Consider the following 7723-nt stretch of genomic DNA (forward strand, 5'->3'; position numbering starts at 1 on the left):
TGGAGGTTTTTGTGTATATGTGTGTGCGTGTGTGTAGGTATGGGTATGTTTATATATATATGGATATAAGTATATCTTTCGGCAAGGTTATATTCATTATTATTTTATACATATGCCTTTTTTGTTGCTGTGTTTTTGTTATCTCTGTTTATATAGGTGTGCAGCCAAGATGTCGGGTGTGTTGTCTTGTGTTTTCTCAATATATATTTCACATATCTTCTAATCTCTCTTTCACTCTTTCCTATTACGTGTCATTTTTTTTCTCCTCTTGCTTTTTCTTCTTAAAAAATTAAAAAAAAAATTAATGAATTACAAAAAACTCACTGATGATGAAGAAACTAATAATATTCAGTACTGCTTTCCACTGAAGTGGCTAAAAAAGAAAATAACATTATTCACAATTTCACGTTATTGCAAGATTTTACAAGTTGTGGTCTCTGCAGTACATTTGTGGAGTTACTTGACTGTGTGGGTAGAGTTTGTCCTAACCATGGTTGGTGGAGTTCCTGGTGTGGGTGGAGTTTCTCAAAATCGTGATTGGTCCGATTGACTTGTCTTGTGGAGCAAGTGAAAAGATGAATAGTAGTACTAAAATTACTGTGAACACGTAAATACGATGTATTGACTTCTAATTTGGTGACTAACACCTTCCTGTCTCAAAGTATGACTAAAATTATTTATATTTAAATACAGCAATCTTTTTCCAGACAGATTAGTCAAATTGTTAAACAACCCTCCACATGTGCAGGCACTTCCTGTCTCGAGTTAGGACTAAAATTAATATTTATATTTAAAAATATAGATGCCTTCTGGCCATTTTGATCGAGCTACACTTCCCACCAGTTGCCCTGTGTTCATTCAACCAACCCAAAATAGTCAATCCGACCAATCATGCCTTGCACAAACTCCTCCCCCTAAAGTCAAACACACCAATCACATCTTGGACAAACACCTCTCACAAACAAAGAAACTCCCTCTGAGTGACTGCAGAGACCCCCCWTCTTAGATTTTGTGCAATTTTTCTAAGCTCAGAATATATGTTGGGAATATCCTTCAGCTACTTTCACTCCAAATTTGATCTCGTTATCTGTAACCCACTGAGTTGTAACTAGTTTTGCCTTTGCAAAGATCACTGAGACCACCCTGACGTCACATCATACTGGATACTGATCGCACATAAACAAGTCACACTTGAACACACCCCTCCCGTCCCATACAATAATCACGTTAGAGCGCAAYGTTGTTTTAACCTCTCACACAGCGACGTGATCATTCCACGACTGATTTCAGAAGCGGAGATAAAATTCTCACAAACTTTCTTTTCTCTTCTCTTTTATGTTTGTTCTTCCCGCAGGAGGTTTCACACATCTTTCCTCTGCACCGCATTTAGTGTTTGTTGTTTTTTTTTTTCCCCTCCCTTTTTTTATTTTATTTTTTGTTGTTCTGATTGACATGGTGCTGTCCAGTGGGAACCGCCGCAAAGGGTAGAGTGAATGAAATGCCAAAGTGAAATGCCATGCCTGGAGGTTTTTGTGTATATGTGTGTGCGTGTGTGTNTCCAGTGGGAACCGCCGCAAAGGGTAGAGTGAATGAAATGCCAAAGTGAAATGCCATGCCTGGAGGTTTTTGTGTATATGTGTGTGCGTGTGTGTGTGTAGGTGAAAATGTTTGTCACAAAGCAGACRGAGAGAAAGTAGGTCGCAAAGGTGCTCCCAGATGAAAGGGGAGGAAACTTAATCTGTTTCCACCCCCTCTGTTTTCTCCCTTGGTGCCTTTTCCTACCTGCAAACAGTGCACAAGTTAAAATATATTTTCTTTAACCTTTTATTCTTCCTTTTATGATCAGATTCCACCTTTGGTTTCTGCACTTTCAGAGCTTCTTCAAACTCCAAACTGAAAGCGCCGTGCTTTCCTGTGCCGCTCCGTGTGTAAATTTAGAACGCCTTCCCACAGCGACTCAACACCGAACGGAGGGAGAATTAAGGAGGAGCTGAGCAAAAAAAAACAAAACAAAAAAAAAATTTAAATAAAAAAACAGAAGGAGCAGAAGATAAACACAGCTAATTAGGAGTCTATTGTTAGGCGCATGGGCAGGATGATGTCACCCGAAACGCAAAATATGCAGCGATACAGACGTCACTGTCAGGCGGCTGATAAGCAGACATACGTGCAAAAACACAAACAAAAGTGCACACGACAATTAGGCTGCGTGCAAATGAGTCGGCATGTGTGTGCCGTGCGACAGGTAGTGACGAAGAAAGACCAAAACGCACGGCGAAAATTGAAATTTTAACACCAAATGTGAAAATACAGAGGGTTGATGACTTTTACCAGAAAGAGGCGATGGAGGAAAACAGTCAGAGATTGTTTAAAATGTTTTAGTAGCTGAAATAAGCTGGTAATTATTCATGTCAGTCACCCACGTGTTCTTGAGAGAGTTTGAAAACTCCCCCCATAAGCTGTCGCTGAATCCCTGGTGTGACATCTCTCATTGTTTCAAGTAGATGCTTCTCTATGGTTCAGTCCCCTTTGTGTCAATCCTTTTTTATTTATTTGTTTTTATTGTGTTTTGACAAATAAAATTCCTGCAGGCTCCCAGAAAGTATCATTTTAGGTTTTTGGTCTATAGCCCCACACACAAAAAAAAATAAATAAATAAATAAAAGCAGAATGACACAAACAAAACAAAGTACAGACTTCTGGGACATCAGCCCACTGCAGTCGCCTTTTCTCTTCCAAGACTTTGACGTCACTAAATGCCATAGGTCCGGAAGGGATGGAGAACACAATGTCAGGGAGATGAAAATAATGTTTTCTTTCTAAGTGTGATTTTTCCTCATGARAGGCAAGCATGTCCCTTGTGTTACATTTGTGGTATTCATATAATCAAGCAGTTTTTTAAATGGTTTTGAGCATTTATGTTTACAAACAATAAGGACCTTATTCCTGCTCCTGGTTCCTTTTGCTCCAGGAACAGGGGTGCATCCCAGTTTTTTCATAAGAGGGACAAGATTGTGAGCACTAGCTGCGTTTCCATTGACCATGAAAATGCGCAAATTAGAATTTCGAAAATAAATTTACACAATGGAAATACGTCAATTTTGAAAAAAAAGACCTTTTTCGACAAAATGTTTTTGCGCTAGAATGAGGTGGTTTTTTGGCTGTATCGAAATTGGTGTTTTTCACAAAATTGCAATGGAAACACTTTTTTCGCATCACGGGAGTCACGTGATCATAACCGGCTGTTTCTACTGGCGAAAAAGAAGATGACAAAGAAGATAACAGGAAGTAGAAGTAGTAGAAATATCACAGAAGTAGAAAAAAGAAAGTAGTAAACTCACCAACTACAATATCCCAAAAACACTGCATATGTAGCCGCTCCCAAGTAGGGGCTTGTTGCTGGAAAGACTCAATGAAAGACGCCGACGTTTCCTCTGATGATGAGTGCTAGTGTCACGTTAGCAACATGCTATGTGTTTACATCCATTGCCGCCATGTTTGTAATGACTTATCGCAAGAACAAATGTATTCACACCTGACTTTAATAGCATTTCTTACTTAATTGAAACACCGTAGTTGCGAAACTGTTTTTTCGACATTAACAGAATATCGACAAATTTTGCGCACGTTTGTAATGGAAATGCAGCTTCAGTTAATCTTTTTGTGGCACACCAAAACTAAAAGCCAGGACAGAATAATAGGACATTTACTATATACTTCTGTCCATGTTGGCAATTTTAAAAAATGTTGCAATACGGGAGTTAGGGAAACACTTACTGATATACACGGTTTGTTTTTTGACTTTACAGTTGATACAGTAATACTAGAGAACAGCACAGCCAGTGCTCAGCCTTTTGAAGCCAGTCTTCTCCACTCTTAAATACAGATTCATATTTAAAACTAGCATCCCTGGCAAAAACTGGCATCACTTGCTGCTTTATGCCCCTTTTCTACTAGCGCCTATACAGCATGGTTTGACTTGGTTCTCCAYGGTTCCRAGGATTTTCAACTAACAAGGATTTTTTTTTTGAACCAGCCCCCTTTTTTCARRACTTACTTCACTGTGGTTCCAAGTATACCACGCGGGCCTTAAAATGCAATGTCAGATGATTGTTGGTCACTGATTGGTTAGTGGGTGGAGTTACTGGTTGAGTCACAAGAGTTGCTGTCACAACAACCTGATCCACCATTTGCAATAACAACACTACCATGTCTTCCATTGTTGTGTTGCATATCTTTTCGGGGTCTTTTATTACCTTAATGGTGGCTGGAAAATAGCTTTATGGAGCCTAATTGCCACCAGCTGGTAAGGCGTGTGGCATCAATTTTGGACTCTTGGACCCAACTTTACGATGAACCCATCCACTAGAGCTGTTATTGAAGTGTATTGGAAAACCACCTGTGCTGAACAGAGTTCAGCCAAGTCCAACTGCGCTGTGTAGGCGCTAGTGGAAAAGGGTCATAAGATGTTAGAGAAGCAAACAAAGGCAGCACTGAGAGTATGTGATGAAGATAACTTTCAGCTGCTGTTACAAAGTTTAGCTCCATTTGTGTATAACTGACTTCAAAACTTAACAGTTGTAGATGTACGCCCAATGAATATTATCTGACTTCCTTGAGAATCCATTCAGTCAATCAGACACTTTGCTAACGAACGAGTTAATGTCATAGTTTTAAAGGGATCCACGATTAGTTGTAACATTAGACTTAATTTGATAAACATTTATTTTAACTGTAAAATAGGAACTAAAAATACTGTAGGCTGTTTAGTTTTGTAAATTTTTAAAATATATTTTAACACAAACACCGATGACCTATCCACGTCATCATTTACCCAGAATGGCCCCGTCTGTGTAATATATTTTTTAACTTTTAATTTAAAAATGATAAAACCTAAACAGCCTACAGTATTTTTATAGTCTTTATTTTACAGTTAAAATAGATGTTTATTAAATAAAGTTTAATGTTACAACTAATTGTGGATCCCTTTAACAAAAGATTTTGTGTGATCTAACAGCATTCAGAACATGTGATGGGGATTACTCTACCATTACACCAAATTCAAACTCAATACCTAAAAAATTTAGTTGTTATTTTTGTGTTTTCTAATGTAGACAAGCTGTAATGACCTTTTTGAATTGATTTGACTTTCATTACAATACTTTTAAGATATTTGAACCTTTTGCAAATAGACAGATAATGGATGTTAGACTGGCTGGCTGGCAAGGACAGTAAATTTATAGAGGGTGCCATTGTCCCCTTTGTTGCCCCCATTGGTGGCACTCATGTCCAGAGGCCACTTTTCAGGAGTTAATAAAGCAAAATAAATAAATAAATAATTTAAAAAATACTGAGAGAAATCAACCTAAATGAGAGAAAAACTCAGTTACTAATGGTGCTTGAAGGAGGAGGTGTGGGACAACTCACTACCAGCCTTTAACATGTTCACAGCGGGGACAGGCAAGGGGGAGGTGATGAGGTGAGGCAGGAGAGGAGCATGGGGGGGGKGGGGGGGGGGGGGACCAGAGCCTGCCAATACAGATAAATATTTTATCCCACAATGCACCGAGTCACTGAGACTGGTTCCCAGAGGGGGGGAAAGGGCACAGAGAGGGAAAAATGCTAAGAGCAAAAGCAAAGCAAAAAGCAGGAGAGGAAAGAGCTGAGAGACAAGGCAAAGCCTGGAAGGTAAAGGTGTCCTTAACTTTCACATCCACCGTCAATGATGCTAACAGGCTGTGACATAAGAAACACACACACACTCACACACACATCCTCAGACACTCACAGCATTCACCCACTTACTCAGATTTGGTGTTTCAGACACTTCGCTGTTACTGTACTCTCTCATTCCTGCTGGAGTGTTTCTTGTGAAACTTGATTTGTCACCTCAACTAAGGACGAGGCGAAGAAAGAATAAAATTAGAAAAAAGAWCAACTCATTCCCTGAACATGTCACTATGAGACAGAGCATTGTAAATGTTTGTAGGCTAAAAAAATAATGGTTTTGTCAAAGCACAGAAATCTTCTTAATCTATCTTAATAGTGCATTTGTTGTCAAAGATTCCTAATCTTTGTTTTAAACTTTTTWAAAACATTTAATCCGAACAACTCATGTTTACACACATGAATTTTTTTTTAGCCACACGTGACTATCTTTAATAGTCATACACATGCACACACATCATTTCTACAAGATTACCCAGAATTCCTTGATAGAAAATACTGTACTGGTCTATCTGGCATGAGGTGGAAGAGGGCGGGGCTTTACATAAAACTTTTTTCAACACTGCATGGTGTCATACCATATGGAGCCTGCGAGGGGACATGGGATTTTTTTTGCGTTACTTTGCTATACTTTTTGCATTCTCGCACTAAAGTTTAATGTTTTGTATTAACTGTTATTGACTTTTATTTTGAAATAGCCGGTTACTACAGCAGGATGTGTCGCCACAGGTTTGGGAAATTGATGGTGATATTGCATGGCTGCAAAGAGTTAATATCTGCATATTATATGCCTCCATAAGTGGCTGTGACGCATTAACTCCAAACTGAATTAAAGTAGTAGCTAATACCTTTATAATGGGGAGCACATGAATTTGTTAATAAAAYGGCAGGCTCAACAGTAATAAATGACGCAACAATAGTGTGAGAATGCAAAAGAAAAAAAGATACCCCCCATGTCTCTTTGCAGGCTCGGTAATATCACAACACTTCTAACACTTAACAGTGGGTGAAGCTTATTTAACTCTTTACATAGGTGAGACAACACTGAGAAAATCAACATTGAAGTAATACCAAAGGAATTCCCCATATGCAGCAGGCTAGGAGGTGAATGTGCAGTGATCCACTTTAAAGTGCAAAACAAATTAAAGTTTTTTTTGTTATATTTAATAAATGGAAAGTACAGCAACTTGTCAATTCAATCATTTGTTTTTCTTAATAAAGACAAGTGAAACAATGGCATGTATCTTCCAAACTTTTTTATATGATAGTTTTAAAAATCAGTAAGTTTGATTTTCAGGTCAAGTTTGATTTTTTTTTTTTTTAAAGTAGATTTTGTTGTTTTGAGCAGCAAAAAGTTTTGAAACAATTAAAGATTAATTTCACTCAGTCTGTCTTAATTATGGAGAAGACTTCGCACTAAAATCAGAGCTCACTTTGTTGTTTGTGTTACACAAAACATACTTTTTCCTACATACATTTGTGTACAAATATCTACAATGAAATATTAGCTTCTGAACGCAAGCATTAGGATTTAATGTGGTTGTCACATAGCAACAAAATTTTCATTTGTTTGTTTCTTCACACAAATATGTTCTACTACGTTTAGCTCAATATTTTCATTCAGTAAATGGTATTTCAAGAATAAATTAGAATAATTGTTTTAGGATTTCTTAGATTTTATTTTTCCCAGTTCAGTTAAGGCTATGTTCAGATGCTTACTGCCATATTTCTAGGCTGAAAACAAATAACAGTACTTTGTTTTTGTTAAGACAAATACTGCATTGTGTTACTAGCTGCTGAGACTTAGCCTACTGCTTATTTTAACTTTTATTTACTCTGCTTAAGCTGAAAAGAAGTGGGTTTTAGGGACACAATCTGTCCACTCATCTTCCTTTATTAGACATTGGGCCTCATGCAAGAACCGTTCGTACGCACAGATTTGTTCTTAAGTTGTGCGTACGAGTGATTTAGGAGAATTTGTGGCATTCACCAATGT

General features: G+C 37.8%; 1 protein-coding gene across 1 annotated transcript in view; it reads left to right on the forward strand.

Moving 5' to 3' along the window:
- The window catches only part of zgc:171482 (zinc finger protein), a gene marked incomplete at its 3' end in the record, with an annotated part of 37546 nt that overhangs the window by 29064 nt on the left and 759 nt on the right, over window positions 1-7723 (forward strand).

Source organism: Austrofundulus limnaeus, unplaced genomic scaffold (genome assembly GCF_001266775.1).
Source record: "Austrofundulus limnaeus strain Quisiro unplaced genomic scaffold, Austrofundulus_limnaeus-1.0 Scaffold0, whole genome shotgun sequence".
Classification (NCBI taxonomy): Eukaryota; Metazoa; Chordata; class Actinopteri; order Cyprinodontiformes; family Rivulidae; genus Austrofundulus; species Austrofundulus limnaeus.